Raw genomic sequence first — 20,038 nt, 5'->3', positions numbered from 1 at the left:
CATTTACTGCCCTGGTTTAACCTCCCGAAATGCAACACTTCACACTTTTTTGAATGAAATTCCATCTGCCATTTCCTGGCCCACTTTCATAGTTGATTCAGATCCTATTGGAATATCAGATAACCTTCTTCACAGTCCAATATACCACCAATTTCGCTGTCATCCGCAAACGTACTAACCACACCACTCACATTCTCAACCAAACCATTAATATACATCTCAAATAAGAGGGTCAGAGCACGGATCCCTGTGGCACACCACTGGTAACAAGCCTCCGATCCGAGAAGAGAACCCTCCAATACCACCCTCTGACTTCTACCACCAAGTCAATTCTGTTCCCAACTGGCTAGCTCACCCAGGATCTCATGTTTTCCAACTTACCATGAAGAACCTTCACAAAGTCCGTGTAGATAACCTATACGGCCTGCCTATGTCAGTCCACTTGGGTACCTCTTCAAAGACGCAATGAAATTCGGGAAACGTGATTTCCCACTGCCAAAGCCATGCTGACTATATCTAATTCGTATTTGCCTTTCCAAACCAGTAAGATCCTCTCTCTCAGAATCACTGTCGTTAACTTTTCACCACAGATGTTAGACCGACTGCCCATTTGTTCCTGGTCTTTCCTTGGAGTCCTTATTAAATAAAGGCTACAACTTTAGCCACCTTCCAGTCTTCCTGTATTTTATCCGTGGCTAACCATATTATAGATATCTAGGCCAGGACCTCATGAATGTATTTACAGGCCCCCTCAATGTTTTCGGGTACATTTGGCCATGCTCTGTGTATTTATCCACTTTTGTTCCTCCTAATACCACAAGCACCTGCTCTTTTGTAATGAGGATTTGTTCCAAGATATAACTCTTTATTTCCCTTAATTCCTTACCTTCCATGACTTTCTCCACAGTAAATACAGATGAGAAATATTCATTTAAGACTTCACCCATCTCTCCTGCCTCCACACGTAGATGACCACACTGATCCGTAAGGGGGGCTATTCTACCCTTAGTTGTCCTTTTGTTCTTAATATACTTAAAGAATCTCTTAGGATTCTCCTCTACCTTGTCTGCCCAAACTATCTTATGTCCTCCTTTTGCCCTCCTGATTTTTCAGTCAAGTGTACTTCTACATCCCTTTAACTCCTCAAGTGATTCGTCTTTTCCCAGGTCTTTATACCTGAAGTGTGCTTCCTTCAGTTTCATGACCAGAGGCTCAATATCCCTCGTCAACTATGGTATCCCAGTACTTCCAGCCGTGGTCTTTACTCTCGCCCTGCACTCATCGAGGATATTATGATCTTCAGAATATTATGTATTGTTGCCCGCCATTCATGAGAGTGGTACCATTTCCCTTTTTTCGTAATTGTCCCACCGCCAACCCCTGTGCACCCACACTCAGATAATCAAGTGGCAAAAACAGTGTTCGCAACAACAGTCCGGCTTCTGACCTTTCTCACTGGTACTCAACATTCTGTATAGCTCCTCGCTGTGTTCTTTAAGCCAATCGAACCCCAACTCCCATCCCGATGTTTGTGTTGCTCAACTGTTTGCCTTGTTGCAAAACAGGGAAAAATAAGTTATTTTTGTTCTATTCTGATTATGTCAACAAGATTCAGTGGAAATGCAGCCGAGACAAAAGCGGACACAGCAAGAAACTAAAGTTACAGGTTCGGAGGGATTGTCTCCGCTCAGCAGTGAATCTGTTGCTGTCAGATAAAAAAAGGCTATGACAGTGATGTTGTTGGACAAAGAAATTGACCACATCACTATCACTTGTTAGAGCTAAACATATTTCCAGCCAAATGGAAACGTGTCTTCTTTGCGCTTAATGAATGGGATTTCTCTTTGCAGCATTGGGAATTGTATGGGATATTCTATAATTTCCACTCTTGATGTCCTTCCCAATGTTGCATACAGACAAACCCTCTCATCAAGCGGCATTCCCTGACGACGCAGGCCCATTGGAAACAAGAGACAGAGATAGCGACATATCTCTGACTTGCTCCTTCATTCAATATTGTGGCTGATACTCTACCTGCTCTCCACATTGTCCATCTATTCCCGCATTTGTTGATTCCCTCACTGCCCAGTTATACGCTGACCCTAGTCCTGAACACATTTGAGATTCTGTTCTCAGTCCGAAAAGTTCGACTGTTTATCCTGAGACAAGAATATTTTGTGAAAATATAGAAGATCGAACAGCACAGCGCAAGAACAGGCCCTTCGGCCCACTATATCCGTGCCATGCAAATATGAGCTGATTTCATTTGTTTGCACATGGTCTATATCCATTCATTCCCTGCTTGTTAATGTGTCTACCTCAATGCCCATTAAACATTGCTTTCGTATTTAATTCAGCCACCTCCCCTGGCAGCGCTTTCCAGGCACCTACCACTCTCTATGTAAACAAAAACTTGCCTCGTACATCTCCTTTAAACCCCAACGCTCCCTGCAGCGTAAACCCATGTCCTCTAGTATTTGACATTTCCACTCTGGGAAAACGACTCTCACTTATCTATGCCTCTGATAATTTATATACTTCGATTAGATCAACCCTCATCCTCCTAATCTCCAGTGAAAACAATCAAATTTGTCGAAAGGAGACACAAGAAATTGCAAATGCTGAGTTCTTGAGCAGTAAACAAATTGCTGGATCGGCTGCTTTGATGTTGTTCCAATGCTCTTAAACATCTCCGCTAATGGTCCCCTTAATCACCTTCATTACTTATCAGATTACAGCACTGTTAGCATGTGCGTTCTCGCTCATCATCCTCCTACCTCTCTCCACCTTCACCTTCCCTTCCCATCACCTGGCTCTATCCGCCTTTTTTGTTCTTGTATGCTTCCACCCATAACTGGCCTACCTCTGTCTCTCACCTCCATCCCTCCCCTTCTCTAACATGGCTCCATTTGCAACAGAAGTTTCCTATTTTCCAGTGAGAATAAACCAAGCCTGTCCAATCTCTCTTTGTCACACATTCTTCATATCATGTGGCAACCAGCACTGTACAAAATAGTCTGCATGGGGCCTGACCAATATTTTGTAAAGCCGAAACATAATGTCCCAAATCTAATATTCAATGCGTTTGCCTATGAAAGCAAGCATGCCGAATAGTATATGACACCCGTTAGGATATGACGTCCCGAAGTTCATTATCCAGCCAGGGAACATCCTCTCAACATTAAACTTGTCCAGCCTATTAATCAGTTTACACAATGACATTACTTCTCATGCTTAAAAGTTTCACAGAATTACTGACGTGCTTGACATACCTGCCCTCATAAGATAATATTCCAAGGGCATGAATCAATGTGATCACCCTTTATTTAAGTTCCCACCAATTCATGCCTGCCCAACCTTCCCCCGCCGCCGCTTCAATTCACATCACAATTGTAAGATGACCATGATATACTAAAGCATGATGACCAACGCTATACTGAGTCCCACAGTTTGGCTCCATATAAATCCACCAAAATGTCAAAACACTGTAAAGCGCTTCACTGAAATAGGTGAAGAACATTTCCAGGTGTTAACGCAGCAAAATAGCAATAGCATAGGGTAGAATCCCCATGGGATTTGGTGTTTGAAATTTTAAAATACCAATTCTTGCGTGAACTCACTGGATTTACATTTGTGCAGACCATTTAATAAATCTCAAACGCAATCTTCACAACCCCCTCCACGATCTCCATAAACCCCCTTCAGTCTTTCTCTCAATATTTGCGAGGTCAGGAGAAATTATGCTCCTTTTCATAAAAGTTGAATCAATAACTGGAACGATGTCAAGTGTGAAATGTCATCAGCAACCTCACAGCACTTTTGCTTCTCAGAGGCAAGGAAGTCATCGGGAAATGGAATTGTTCTCACCTCTCTCGAACCATTAGCAAGATCCAAACGAGTCGTCAGTACTTCACCCCTCTTGAAAACAATTTCCATATTCACGTTCAAAAATGGAAAGCTGAATGCACTTTTGTTTCATTCTGAAGGACACCTTCCAGCGTTTCATTTAACCAACTGAAATCATGCTGCTTCTCATCAAATATCATTATGAGGAAGACACTGGGGACCAGAATAATTCCTTCTCTGAACTTTCTCAAACAGTCCCTCTGGATCTCCTTCAGTTGTTCTTCAGTATATTTCCTGTGTTGCTTCCTCACCAAATCAATATCACGCCGGTGTAAATCAAACAATACAAAACTTCTTTGCCAGCTGTTTGATCCCTTCGATGAGTTTATCATCAATTTATAGGGGCATAGAATCATACAGAACAGCTGGCTTTCTGCCCAACTTGTCCATGCCGAAGGTAATGCCTATCCTACGCTATTCTCGTTTTTTTTTGCAAACGGCCTGTATCCCTTTACTCCTTTCCTATCGAAGTACACATGCCAAATACGTTTTGCATTTTAATTGCATCCGCCTCTACCACTTATTTTCGCAACTCATTCTATATACCCATTACCCACTGTGTGGAAAACTGTTCCTCATCTTCTTTAGATTTCTTTCTTCTCTAAAACATAAGTGTTTAAGTACATAGATCCCTCAAATTTTCCGCGCAAGTTGATAGAGTGGTTAAAAAAGGTGTAGGGTGTGCTGGCCTTTATTAGCCGGGTGATGGAGTTCAAGAGCCGAGAGGCAATGTTGCAGCTCCATGCGACCCTGGTTAGACTACTTTTGGAATATTGTGTTCAGTTCTGGTCCTGACATTGTAGGATGGATGTGGAAGCTTTGGAGATGGTGCAGAGGAGATTTACAATAATACTGCATGCATTGGAGAACATGTCTTGTGTGGAGAGGTTGAGCAAGTTAGGCCTTTTCTCTTTCGAGCGGGGGAGGATCAGAGGAGAATTGATAGATGTATATAAGATTATGGGAGGCATAGACAGAGTGGATAGCCAGCATCTTTTCTCCAGGGCGGCAATGGCCAAAGCCAGAGGTCAGTCGTTTAAGGTGCGCAGAGCAAAGTTCAGGGGTGACGTAGGAAGTAGTTTTTTACACAGAGAGTGGTCGGTGCCTGGAATAAACTGCCGGGGGGAAGGGGTGGTGTAGGGGTGGTAGGGGCTATGATACGGTAATTTACGAGACTCTTAGACAGGCACATGGATGATAGAAAAATAGAGGGTTATGGGAGGTGACGTAGAGAGGGGGATAGATAGAATGTGGATAAGGTTTATATAAGTCGGCACAATATCGTGGACCGAAGGGCCGGTACTGTGCTGTACTGCTCTATGTTCTATGTTCTGTGTGTGCTTTTGTCGTATATCACCCTACCTTCGGAAAATATCTGTCCTAACTGTGCCCCCATGATATTATGAACTTCTATAAAGTCACCCCTCAACCTCCTATGATCCAGTAAGAATAAGCAGAGCCGATCCATCTCTCCGTATAAGTTTTCCATTCCACGCAACTTCCCGACCAACCTCTTCTACACTTTTCCTAAAGATGCTCCCACATCTTTCTTGAAATGTGGCAACCTTAACTGCATACAATACTCCAAGTTCAGTCTGATCAATGTTTCACAAACATGCAACATGATTTCCTAACACTTCTCAGTGCCTCGGTCTGTAAATACAAGTATGCAGAGTTCGTATTTCACCACCTTTTCTACCCATATCGCCTTTTCTAGGCAACTATGAACTTTCACCCCGAGTTCCCACTGTACATTAATAGCCCTGATGCCCTGTCATTTACTGAATGTATCCTTCTCGCACTTGCCGTCCCAAAACGCATTATCTCGCACTTGTATTGAATCCACCCGTCACCGTTTCCATCCACCGCCCCCCTCCGCCCCATATATCCAAGTGACCTATCTCCTTCGGTATATTTTCACAACTCTTTGCTATCTACTATTCAGTAAATTACTATTCTGTCCAGCAGCCTTCTCATCCAATTTATTTGTACACATGACAAACAACAATGTTCCCAACATTGATCCTTGCGGTACAACACTTATTGCAGTCTTCCAGTCAGAAATCCACCTTGAACCTCTACTGTCTGCCCTATTATCAAGCCAATTTTGAATCCAATTTGCCAACGTATCTTGGATCTTGGATCTCATGTACCCTAATCTTCCAGAAATGCTACCGTGCGGGATTTTGACAAAATATTTTCTAAAATCCATGTAAACCATGCTCACCGTGCTGTCTTGATCAAATTCCTTAGTTTATGTGGATGACAGTGGAAGGATCTGATTTATCGTTTTTTTAAACAAAGATATTTCGGTCGGGTACGTACATACTAGGAATTATTTTATTACAATTCTCGGCAGGTCCCAGAGCAAACACGGTGCTGGTTGGAATGTAAGAATATAAAGCAGGGTCCATTGTAATTTCTGTGGTCCCAACTTTAGCTACCCTCTTATGTTCCAAAATCCTCTCATAGCATTGATTTTGGAGCATTCCCCTACACCTGTTAATCCTGCCACTGAATTGGTGGGCTTTGTATTGCCCACTGAGTTATTTTCTTCCGAATGACCGGTTTGTCTTTGTGCAGATTAAGATACTCCATGATTATTTGTCGGCACTTGTAGCATGACAATTTAATCTTTCGTTTTCTACCCTGCCCTATGTTACCAATACCGTGCAGGGTAGTAGACATTTCCCACATCTGTTTTCGATTTCTCGCTGTTTCTTAATTCCACGATAACTGAAGCTACCTCTGATCTGAGTTCCTTCCTTTCTACTGCCTTTATCCCATTCCTTTAAATCATAACTATCTGAATCCTTGTCCATTGCCACTTCGCCTTCTAATGCTGGAGTATCTTGGAATATTTACCGCTCATCTATCGTCGTTATACGAGTTTGCCCTGGTAATTATGATGAGATCCCACCCTTGTAATTCAGTCTGTGCTAATGATTCACCTGCCTTGATGTGAAATCATTGTGCCTTAAGATAACAAGCTTGCAAATGAATAAACGGCTGCAATCTTCACCCGAGAGACTTCACACTCTTAAGTTTCAGACACATTAAAAGGAATACGATAAGAAATTAGTTATCGTTAGGTGATGTCATACTTAAACACAAAAATAATTTATTCACTTCAGCAAATCTTGGTAATGTTACAGTACAGAGGGAGGCCATTCAGCACATAGCTCCCCTGCCATTACTCTGTGGAGCAATCCCATCAATCCCAGCACCACTCATTCCTCACATTCCTGCAAATGATTCCCCACCAGTGCCAATCCTATTCCCGGTGAAAGCCCGAACTGAACTGCCTGAAACTTCAGCTATACAATCTGGAACAATCCACTCCAGAACTGAGTTTGATAACATACCGCGTTCCATCGACAAAAGCAAGTTAACGTCACCTAGTAGAGAACGAAGGAAAACGCTGATTCAGGCCTGTCTTCCCGGTGTTAAGCTCGCTGCAGGTCTCATGCTCTCGTTATTTAAACTCTAAAACCACAGAAGTACGTGACCATTGTGTGTGTGAACAGTGAGCCATTCAATTTCCCATCATGTTGTACTATCGTGAAACACATAGTTAGCTAGCATAATTGCACAGGAAACTTATTGAGACCACATTTCTTACTGCTGACAGCAGGGGATATTTGTCCATATACTTCTGCATTTGTGCAGAGCTGGTCCTGATCTGAACAATTTGCCAATGGTCACACAATCAGAACACTGCAGGTTCATAAGCTTTTCTGCTGACAACAGAATCAACAAATTCTCATTCATCTAAATTCCAGTAAATATGTTCTCACTCTCTCCTCATGGAACAGCCCACTCATCAAGGGAATACACCTAATGAATCTCCGTTGCCTACCTTTCAGCCAGAAATCTTATGCCTGAGCTGTGAAGGCCCGAATTGAACACAACGCTCAAAATATGGTTGTATCAAACCCTGTCAAATTGCAGCATAAGTTATTTATCCTTCAGTGCAATTCACATGCAATAATGGGCGACCTACCAGTTACCTTTTCAATTTCTTGCTGCAGCGACGTAAAGTTCCCTTGTTTCAGATACATGGACACGCAACAATTTTTTGATAACGTAATTTCAAAATGTCTCACCAAATAATTTGGATGTGAATGCACAAGTGTTGATCAATAAGTTTGTGGATGATATTAAATTATGAGGTGTTGTTGATAGTGAAGAATGTTATCCTAGAATACTGGGGGGGGGCTTGATTAGTTAGGAAATGGGCGGAAGAGTAGTGAATGGATTTAAATACAGATAAGTGGGAGGTGATGCAATTTAGAAAGTCAGACCAGTGTATGAATGGCAGAGCACTCGGGAATGGAATGGGACAGAGGGACTTAGGAGTACAAGTGCATAGTTCCTTTAAAACGGCGTCGTAGTTAGGGTGAAATAGTGGTGAAAAATGTGTTTAACACGCCGAGCTTCATCAGTCAGGGCATTGGGTACCGGGGTTGAGACAGCATGTTACAGTTGTATAAGTCATTGGTGAGGCCACACTTGGCGCACAGTGTACAGGTTTGATCACCCTGTTATAGTAAAACATGGTGAAATTGCAAGGAATGCAGAAAAAAGTTTCCGAGGACTAGAGGGCCTGAGTTATAAGGAGAGGTTGGCCAGTCTACGTCTTATTTCCTTGGAACGTACGAGAATGAGGGGTGACCTTATAGAAGTGTTTAAAATTATGAAACGCATAGATAAGTTGGATGGCTACAAGTCTTTTCCCCAGGTTTTGGGAGTCAAAAACTAGGGGGCATAGACTTTGAACGAGAGAGGTAAGATTTAAAAGGGACTGGAGTGGCAACTTTGTCACGCAGAGGACGGTAATTGTATAGAAAGATCTGCCTGAGTAAGTGGTTGAGGGAGGTACAATAGTATCATTTAGGAAGCACATGGATAGGTAACTGGGCGGGGGGGGGGGGGGCGCAGGGCTTAGAGGGATATAGTCCGAACGTAGAACATTGACGGGGTAGCTGGTTGGGCACCATGGTCAACTAGAATTGGTTGGGCCGAATGGCCTGCATTCCTGCTGTATTGCTCTATGACTCCACTATCTACAGGACAGTTTTTCATATTAAGTTAAAGGTGAATGATTGACCTTTCTCAATACTACACTCCAGCCTCCGAGCTCTTCGCTCAAGGGGGTGAGTAGTGGTTGGGAACGACATTTATTTCAGCGAGGAGGAGGCAAGATTATATTCAAGGTGGACTTATAACAAGACTGGCCTCCCCAAGGTACAGGCAGACATCAACTGCATTGGGATTCTATTCTCAGTTGTCCTAATCACCAAAGATATTTCATGGCTCCTGATTACCCGTTTTCTCTTTGGATTTTATTTATTCTTCATAAGCCTTGTCCGACTTCAGCCTCCTAAACCTCACATATGCTTCATTTTTTTTCTGTTTTGACTTAATTTGGAACAATTCTCGTCATCCAAAAATCCTGAACCTTGCCATCCTTTTCTTTCTTCTTATCAGGAACATGTTGGTCCTATATTCTGACCAGCTGCATTTAAACATGTCAGATGTGGACTTCTCCACTAACTATTTGCTCCATCTCCTGACTAGTACTGTTACATGTGGCCTTTCCCCAGTTTAACACTTCGCCCGAGGTCTAGCCTGTTCCAATCTGAAAACTTACGTAGTTATGATCAGTATTTCCATGATGTCCTCCCACTGAAACTGTGATCACCTGACAGGCACATTTCCCAATGCAAAGTCTAGTGTGGCCCCTTCCTTGATTAGATCAGTATATCCCGTGTCAACTTCCCCTCCTGGATAAACCTAACACATTCTGCCCCATCTAAGCCTCTAGCATTAAGGGAATACCAATCAATATTTTGGAGGCTTTGTTGCAGTCTCCTGCATTCTCCATAACCTGGCTAACAAATGGCCACATCCCTTGCCTAGGGAAGGCCAGCCAGGTGATAAGTCTCTAGAGGGTGAAGATACCAGGAGGAAGAGCGGTAGGAGCGAGCGACGAGGATGAGAATGAGTCAGAAAGGAGTTCATGTCTCTTGATAAGACACACTATACAACATCAAGAGTGGAATAGTCTCATCTAAGTGCAGGGCGATGCAATATAAAAGTCCATCATTAAGGATGGCCAAGTAGCCAGGATATTCCTCTTAGCACCCAGCACTATGGTAAATTGTGCCCTCAAAATCCTTCAGTCTCTGTTCCTCTCGTGTCCATTCTCCAACTGAACATTGGCCAAAGACCTGAGTAATCTTGGATAAGGCACCACTTCCCTCACACGCTGGGCAGATGCACGCACTGCTAAAGACACGTGAAAGAGTTAATGGCTCCTGACATCTCCCACACGTCTTACAATGGCATCTAGCTCAAGCTGACGCAGAGACTGGAAAACTCTCACTCACACACAGTTCACATTCTTCTCTCTGGACCCACTTTGTTCAAGTTACCATAGGTCAAAGGTCGGAAAATTTTGTCTCGCCGGCTACAGGAATGTTGACAGAGGAGGAGGAAAACCCAGCATCATACTGTTGTGTGGCAGAACAGAAGGGGTAACTACTGGAATTACGAATTATTTTGGACAACATAAACCCATGTCATAAAACACGGAGAGATCAAGACAGATAGCTTGGATTTGTTGAGGGAAACTCGTATCTGATTAACACGTTTGTATTCCTTTAGGACGTAACAAGGAGGGTCAATTTTTGATGCAGTCCCCACAGACTTTAGCAAGGGTTTAACAAGGTCCACCACGGCAACAGATCGAGTAGGTAAAGGCTTACAGGATCCAAGGAGGATTAGCACAATGGTTTAAAGTTTATGTCACACAGCCCATGATGTATGTACTGGACGTTAATGAGCCCCTGTCTTTATGCGACATTCCAGCAACGGGTCCGTAGCCCTGCAGGTCACAGCATTTCAAGTACACTCCCACGTACTGGTTACCGGTAATCAGTGTTTGTGCTTCTCCTCCTTTCCGGTCGTGAGTTCCAGATCCTCTGGGTGAAATATTACCTGATCTCTCCTCTCATCTTTCCACGAATCTCTGCCATAAACCTCCGTCGCCTGTTATGTGAGCACTTTGCTGAAGACAATGTATTACACCTTGCTCCCTCATAATTCTATCCACCTCACTTAAGTCTCCCCTCTGCCTCTGATGCTCCAAACAGGACAACCCCCGCCTACCTAATCTTTCTTTATTTCCACAATTTTCCAGTTTCAGCAACGTACCTGTACATCTCCGTTGTATTCTCTGCAGTGGAATCACATCTTTCCTGCAATTTGATGTCAGAACTGTGCACAGTATTCAATGTGTGGTCTAACGGTGTTGTGTATGGTTCCTGCATCTCCCCAACTCTTCCACAATCCTTCGATAATGCAGTAAAGCATCCTGTTTTCATTTTTAACCACTTTATAGATCGGTCCTATTTGTGTGAAGGAAATGTGGACGTACTCTCGAAGATCCACCCCTGTTCACCCTCGACACTCAATGTCTTCCTGTTAATTCTACCTTCTCCTGACAGACAATCCATTTAATCAAATACACTCATAGTCATAGAGCCATTAGAGATACAGCACAGAAACAGTTCAATAGAGTCCTCACTTACCACCAAGCGCCAACTAATATTAAAATAAAACAACAAATAATCCAGGAAAGGAGTGGGATAGTTATTGGAACATTATCTTATTGGAGATTAGGTTAAAGTGAATATAGCAGGAAAAGAAATTGTTATAAGTAACCTCTCACAGCTCATCTGGTGTGAATCCACAGATTTCCTGGGCAGAATTAGGGTCAGGACGTGGCTGAAGTGGGAGTGGTCTTTTGGATTTTAGAGGAGGACGATGGGTCATTGCGCTATTGAAGACGGGATAGAGAAAATAATTGTCTCGAGACTGCTACAAAACAAAGCGGGGGGAGAGGTTACATGAAGCATCGCAGTGGGGACGATTCAATAGTCCTCTGCAGTGTGAACACAGAACATAAAACAGTACAGCACAGAACAGGCCTTTCGGCCCACAATGTTGTGCCAACATAGCTAATTCCTTCTACCTGCAGAAATTCTATCTCCCTCAATTTTCCTCTCATTCATGTGGCCATCCAAGCCCCACTTAAAAGGCCCCAATGAATTTGCTTCCACAACCCAATCAGTTACCGCATTCCCGGCATCCACCAATCTCTGGGTAAAAAACGTGGCCCTGACGTCTGTTCTGATCCTACGCCCTCTCACCTTAAATGCATCCCTCAATAATGGGACAAGATATTGTTTGTCCACCCTATCTAAGCTGCTCAAAATTTTATACGCTTCCAACAGATCACCCTCAGCTTCCGCCGCTCAAGATAAAAGAGCCCAAGTTTGTCCAGCCTCTCCTGATAGCACATGCCCTCTAATCCAGGTGGAATATTAGTAAACCTCCTCTGTATCCTCTCTAAAGCCTCGACATCCTTCCTGCAGTGAGGTGACCAGAATTGTACACAATACTCTAAATGCGGCCTAAACAGAGTTATACAGAGAAGCATCATAACTTCTTGACTCCTGTAGGCAATGCCTTGATTAACGAAAGCAAGCATTCCATAAGCCTTCTTTACCACTTTATCTACCTGTAAGCCATGGATTTGAATCCGAAGGTCTCTTTGCTCTTCAATACTATTAAGGGTCTTCACCTTTAGGGTGCACTGCCTCTTGACATTAGTCCCACAAAGGTGCAACACCTCACATTTAACCGGGTTAAACTCCATCTGCCATTTCGCTGCTCACACCTGCAACTGATCTATATCACGTTGTATCCGTCGCCAGTCGTGTGTGTGTGTATATATATATGCACACACACCGATGGAGGAAGTCAGTGTAATTGCTGCTGTTCTAGACCCCACCTCAACCAGGTGCTACCAAGGGTTTGGTCGTACATTGAGAGAAACAAACACAGTATTTGCCTTTTAGACGGCTCCCTCAAAATAAGACCAGGTAGACTTGTAACAGAATTCGATGATGGATCAACAGCGATGACCCAAAGGTTCTTTAATCGAGTGTAGGGGTCGTTTTCCTAATGCGAGGGTATCTGACAGTAATTCACTACCCCTACAGTCCTTTAAATGCTTTGCTGTTGTCAGCAAGCATCCCAGACTGCTGCAATTCGTGGTGAGAAGGTACGTTGCAAAAATATGTATTGTAGCCCATGTTGCAAAAGGTCATCTCTAAGGCTGACGTTGTTCTTCCTGCGTAGCCCTACCTTTCAACAGCGTTGGGAATTCCCTCTGTTGTAACAGGGGAAAATGAAGGCAATGCAGAAGATGGGAGCAGAGGGAATGCTCGTTGGTGTTTGAACGATGGTGGTCATAGTTTGATGAAATACGGTTTAGGTGCCAAAGTAAATGTTTATTGAAAGCTCTGATAATAAAAAAACAGACACTGAGGCAAAGACAGAGAATGACAGAAATGCTCACCAGGTCCGGCAGCAATTGTGGAGAGACAAACAGGTTTAATATTTCACGTTGATGGTCTTCCACTGAAAATTTCTCTCTTACATCTATTCTGGCATGAACTGGGAAACAGCGTTGCTGCGGTCGGTGGAACTAATAGGGGCAGCATGGTTGATGGGTCAATGGGGAGCGGAAGGTTCAATCTAAAATGAGGATTCAAGGTCATGGAACAGTGGAGCAATGTCAGAAATATTAAACAGAATGTGATAGAAAGGGAGAAAATTTAGCATTCAGGAAGAATGCGTGAACATAGTCTGATAATAGAAATGTGGTAAATGCCAATATTACTGTTATTTTTGGTTAATAGAATGCAGAAAGCAAAGAATGCACCAGACAACTTGAGATTTTCTAGTAGATATCAAACCATTGAAAGGTGTCCTTTGGGGAAGAGTGATGAGAATATGAGCGATCATCACAACGGCAGAGATTTTGCAGAGTGGGGATATTGTCAGCAATCACTGTGACAATCCATTATTTCCCCACAAATCTGCCTCAATTTCTGGATTTTGGAGAGCGTGTAAAGAAATGAGGCTATGTGAGATTTCCTCGACAATAACATCTTGGTAATTTTCAGTGAGTGACCAGGACCACGGGAAGTTACTTGTCATTCACATTACCACTGTCCAATGGTACTGCTCCGTCTCCATGTGCGTATACGAGAGCTTTCCTGCTGGCTTTGGAGTGTATATCCGACCTATATCCGAGCGGGCAGGTTACAGCCTTCTAAAATGAACAAATTCCATAATTATAAACTATAACCGGGAACAACGAAGAGACGGGGATGTTGTATAAACATTTACTTTCCGCCCTCACAGCGGAACTCAGTTCGCCATGAAATGAAGTGGGCCAGGGGCAGGTCAACATGAGGAGCTGAAAAGCATGAATCTTAGCGGAGAAAAGCAGTACTGGAGAAATGTGCGGATCTGAAGGTCCGAAGATCACACTGATGGCAATATCTCAGTGAGCTCACTGCAGACGGCAATGCAGCAGCTATGGTCTCCTGGAATTCAGGGAATGTGCAGAGGAAAGTAGCAAATATGATATGGTTATTCAGTGAAGGAAAGAGAGAGGGAATGGAAAATACCGGCAGTCATATCTAATCAATTCTGAGGAGAATATCCTGGTTTGTTATTGAGGAAGTTGAACGTGAGAATTGGAAGTGACAATATGATTTTCCAAAGCTATATTCAGAGCACAAAAGGTCACTCTGTGTGTGTGTGTGTGTGTGTGTGTGTGTGTGTGTGTGTGTGTGTGTGTGTGTGTGTGACGGTGTCGGATGGGATCCTTCTGAAATGATCACAATAATGGTTGCAACAGACTGTATGACAATGCTCCCATGCTTACGGTGAAAAACAACGTGTTATTTCGCTGGCGGCGCATGCCTGGGCGGAAATATCCAAAATTCTATTCAACTAATCATTAATACGAGATGAGTCTATTTTTGTTCATTCAAGGGATGTCGGCTTCGCAAGCTGGATCAGTATTTCATTGCCCGTCTCCAATTGCTATGAAGAAGGTGGTGGTGAGCTGCCTTCTTGCAGTTCTTGAGGTCTGGGTACACTGCTCAGGACCTAGTTCCAAGTTTCGACGCAGCGATGCCGAAAGAACTCGACATATTTCCAAGTCAGAATGGTGTGTGACCTGGAGGGCAAATTCCAGGTGGTGGTTTTCCATTGCTTTTGTCCTTTTAGCTGGTAGAGGTGGTGGCTTTCGAAGTTTCTATCGAAGGACTCTTGGTAAGTTGTTGCCGTGCATCCTGTAGATGGTGCAAAATGCTGCTTACGTGCGTCACTGGTGGAGTGGGTGAATGGTAATGAATGGCGTGACTGTATGGTGTAGAACCTCCTAAGTGTTGTTGAAGCTTCACTCATCCAGGCAAGTGGAGACTATTCCATCACACCTCTGAAATGAGACTTGAAACTGGTGAACAGGCTTTGAGGAAGTAGGAGGCGTGTTACTCGTCGCAGGATTTCTAGCCCCGACCTACTCTTGCACGCACATTGTATATATGGCTACCCTAATTCAGTTTTTCGTCAACGGTAAACCTCTATGATTTTGATAGTAGGGGATTTAGTGATGGTAATGCTATTGAATGACATGAGCGAAAACTGGATTTTTTAAAATATCGACATTTCCTGGCATTTGAGTGGTGCGAATGTTATTTTACCACCTATCAGCCCAGGCCTGGATATGATCCACGTCTTGCTTCATTTGGATGTGGACTGATTCATTATTTGCGCAGTCATGAATGCTGCTGAACATCCCTACTTCTGACCTTGAAATTAAGGCAAGGTCACTGTTGAAGCAGCTAAATAAGGTTGGGACTAGGTCACTTCTTTGTGGAACTCCTGCATATATGTCCTGTGGCTGATATGTTTGACCTATAACGACCACTTCCATCTTCCTTTGTGCTTGGTATGATTCTATTATGGATCTGAATGATCTGCTAGGGACTTATGACTTAAAGTTCTTTCAAGTACTTTGGCTTTCTCTTTTGCGCTGATGTGCCGGGTTCTCCCGTGGTTGAGAATGGGGATATATGTGGAACTCCTCCTTCAATGCGCTAATTATGCGCCATCTTCAGGACTGGATGTGGACGGTTGCAGAGCTCATATCTGATATGTTCGGTGTGGGATCTATCAACTCTATCAATTACATGTCATTTATGTTGCTGGCATGGAAGCAACCAGTCATGCAGCTTCACCAGGTTGGTGACTTATTCAGAGATATGCTCTTCCAGGCATACCCTCCTGCGCTGTCCATTGAAACAGAGTTCCCTGGCTTGATGGTGGTGATGAAGCGTGGAATATGCCCGGCCAAGACATTGTAGTATGTGACTGATTACAATTTTGCTGCTACCAATGGCCCGCAGCGCCTCATGGCTGCCCAGTCACGAGTTGCGAGATCTGTTTGCAATCTGCCCCATTTAGTCGAGTGGGGTGCCACACCACAAGATGAAATGTATTTTCACTAGGAGGACGGGATTTCATTTCACAAGCACTGTATGGCAGTCACTCCTATCAATAATATCGTGGACAGATGCTGAGTACAAATGTAAGGAGGTTATGCTTCGGTTCTTTGGGCTATTGTTGGGATCGCATCAAAATATCTGCTAGAGGAACTCAGCGGGTCGAGCTTTATCTGGGGGAGGAAAGACATTTTCGACGTTTCGGCCTGAAACCCTTCATCAGAACCGATTTTCCACAATTCCTCCATCCTCCAGATGCTGCTTGACCCGCTGAGTTCCTCCAACAGGTTGTTTGTTGCTTCATATGCCAACATCCACAGTCTTGTGTGTCTCCTTTGATGGGACCTCATTTCAAGTATTGTGTACAGCATTGGTCTCTGTTTATGGAAGGGCGTGAAAGCGTTGCAAGCATATCAGAGAAGGTTTACTAACACCTCGAATGGGTGGGTTGCTGTGAGGAAATATCGGACAGGCTTGGCTCTTAACCCAAGGAGTTCAGAAGAGTGAGAAGGTCCTTGATTGAAACATAGGAAGATAGTGAGGTGTCTTTGCATGGTGGATATGGATAATATGTTTCTTCTAGAGGGTAAAACTCGAACTGGGGATAATTGCATAACATGTTTTCTCATGAAAGACACAGTGTAGGTGATATTACCTTTTTCTCGAGAGTGACGAGTCTTTGGAACTCTCTTCCTCACGAATTATATGAATATCGTAAATTCACATTTTGTTTAATGAAGGAGGTCAAGTTGGAGCAGACATGAACGTACTGAATGACAAAGTAAATTCAAGAGCCTAGTGGCCTTCTTCTGCTCCTAATTCATCTGTTTATATGATGCTGATTTTTAACGGTGAATAGGCAGGGCTTTCGCTCTTAAAGACACAGCATATGGATGTTGATAACACTAAGGCAAACTCAAAGGCAGAACACATTCTTTCTCTCACTTGTACACACACGCACGCATGTGCAGGAAAGAGCACTCAGGTTATTAGAGAAAGACCCGCATAATGTAGTCCAGAGATAGGGGGCACGAGGGCGATATTGGCAACATTATAAATCTCAGAACACTGGGCATGGTTCTGGCTAAGTGGTTAAGTTAGCAGACCGCAATCCAAGGACCTGGACGAACAATTCAAAGACCTAAATTCAAATTGTACTGAAGGCTGCAGGAATAACAATCTAAAAAAAAAATGCCCACCTAATCTCTGGATTGTTGTAAGAACTCATTTGGTTCCATAATGCCCTTCAAAGGAGGAAAATATGACTCAACCTCAAATGTTCTTTAAAATTACCTGCAAGCCATTCAGTTATAGTATTTCGAAGAGATAAGGAATAAATCTAGTCGGGTTACCAGGCATCGACTTAGGGAATGAGTTAAGACAGGACACTCTCACTCACTTGCCAAGTCTTCCTTAACATCTGGGGACTGGTGTCAAAATGAGCAGACATGTCTCATATTCTAGTCAAGCAATAGCCTGACATAGTCGTACTCACGTAATCAAACCTGAAAGACAATGTGACAAGACTGCACCTTCGCAATCCCTGCAAGGAAACGCCCTAATGATTCCCATCCATTGTCCTCCGTCAGCCGAAGAATCAGGGCTCCTCCATGTTGAACAACACTTAGAAGAAGCAGTTGAGCAACTAAGATACTGTGCAGGGAACAGCAATCCCTTGGGAGCACCATCACAGACCAAAAGAATCAAACTTCCAGAGAAACTCAGCAGGTCTAACATCATCTGTGGGAGACGAAATCGTCCACCCTACTGGCCCCTGTCTCACCCCTCCCACTCTCCTCTGTATACTGGCTATCTTCCATCTCCACTCTCCATCCGGAAACAGGTTCTCGACCCGAAACTTCGACAATTCCTATCCCCCACGGATGTTGCTCAGTGAGGTCATCCACCAGTTTATTTCTCCAGATTCCAGCATTTGTAGTCTCTTGTGTCTCCATCAGAAACCAAGCTGGTTGAATACCGAAGGACACTGTTGGCTGACTGGGTCTGCCGTACGTAAACGATAAGCCTACATGTGGGCTAGACCATACTTGTAGCAGATGCTCTTCCTCATGACAGGAGTGGTAGAATTGACCACTGCAGTGTTCACGTCGAGAAAAAAAATATTTCGTCTTCTCACAAACAACATTCTCTGTTTTTCTTGTGTGTCGCTACAACCATGCTGAACGGGATAGTAAGCGAAGATCTAGCAGCACAAAATTGGACAACTATGAACCATCAGCGGAAGCATAAACGTGTAGCTTCACAGTCTATAACTTCTTGGCTCGGCATACCCCTCACTCCCTAATTACTATGAACCTGGTACCACGAGGAGTCCATAGGGCATACTGGTAATAGCATCAGGAGTACGTATACATATGGTGCCCAGTAGTGAAGCTGCAATACAGGATTATATTTGTGCTAAGCAGAAAATCTGGCAGACAACAGAGAGCAAAGCAATCCCAGAACCAATGGAACAATTTTATCTTTGCAGTCTGAGTACATTTAGTCATGAATGACGCTGGGAAATTAAACAACCAACGACAGGAGGAGGCTCCACGAAAATCCTATTCTCACAGTGTTTACATGGCACAAGGTATGACAAGGCTGCAGCATTTTCAGCCATGTTTAGCCAGAAATGCCCAAGTTGGTTCCCCCCTGAGATCCCCACTATCGCAGAGGCTAGTCTTCAGTCAATTCACCTTACAAGATTTCAAGTAATGGCTGAGAGCAATGGATACAATGAATGCCATATCACCAGCCGACACACCTGCTGCAGATATGTCCCCATAGTTATCTGTACTTCCAGCCAAGAAGCTACAGCACTGTTATCTACAGCAGAATATAGATCAGTTGGAAATGTGGGCAGAGAAATGCCAAATTGAGTTTAATCCTGAACTGTGAGCTGTTGCATTTTGGGAGATCAAGTACAAAAGCAAAATAGACAGTAAAATGCAGGACCCTTAAGAGAATTAATGTACAGAAGGATCCCGGGTTGAAGTACATAGCTCGATGAAAGTGACAACACAAGTGGATAGAGTGGTAACGAAGGTGCACGACATACTTGCTTTCATTCGTGTGAAAGTCGGGAAGTAACTTTGCAGATGAAGAAAACTTTGGTTGGGCCATTTTTCGAGTAATGCTTGCAGTTCTGGTCGCCGCATTATAGGAGGGGCGTGGAGGCTTTGAAGAGAGCGCAGAAGAGGTTCACCAGGATGTTGCCTAGATCAGAGAGTATTACAAATAAGGAGAGTTTGTACAAACTTAGATTGTTTTAACTGGAGCGTCGGAGGCTTAGGGGCGTCCTGGCAGAAGTACATAAAATTATGGAGGGCACAGTGATAGGGTAGCTAATCATAATCTTTGTTACCAGGGTGTAAAAGTCAAACACTAGCTTCAAGGCGAGAAAGGAGAACTTTAAAGGACATCTACACAAAAACTCTGAGGTGCCTGATATGCGCTGTCACTGGAAATGTTGAAGGCAGATACAAAAGCAAAGCTCAAGAAGCATATAGACAGCTGCCTGTAGAGGTATGGAAGGAGGTATATGGACCATGTGCCGACCGATGTGCATTTTAAATTGGCATTATGTCGGGACAAAAATCGTGGGCCGAAGGGCCTTTTCCGGTGCTGTACTGTTCTATGTTCTGGCGTGGAATACACATCTGTAACACAGCATACTTAGTTGATATTCACAGGTA

This window comes from Pristis pectinata, chromosome 8 (assembly GCF_009764475.1).
Source record: "Pristis pectinata isolate sPriPec2 chromosome 8, sPriPec2.1.pri, whole genome shotgun sequence".
Lineage (NCBI taxonomy): Eukaryota > Metazoa > Chordata > Chondrichthyes > Rhinopristiformes > Pristidae > Pristis > Pristis pectinata.
The sequence above is the reverse complement of the archived record's forward strand: the minus strand, read 5'-3'. Positions refer to the sequence as shown.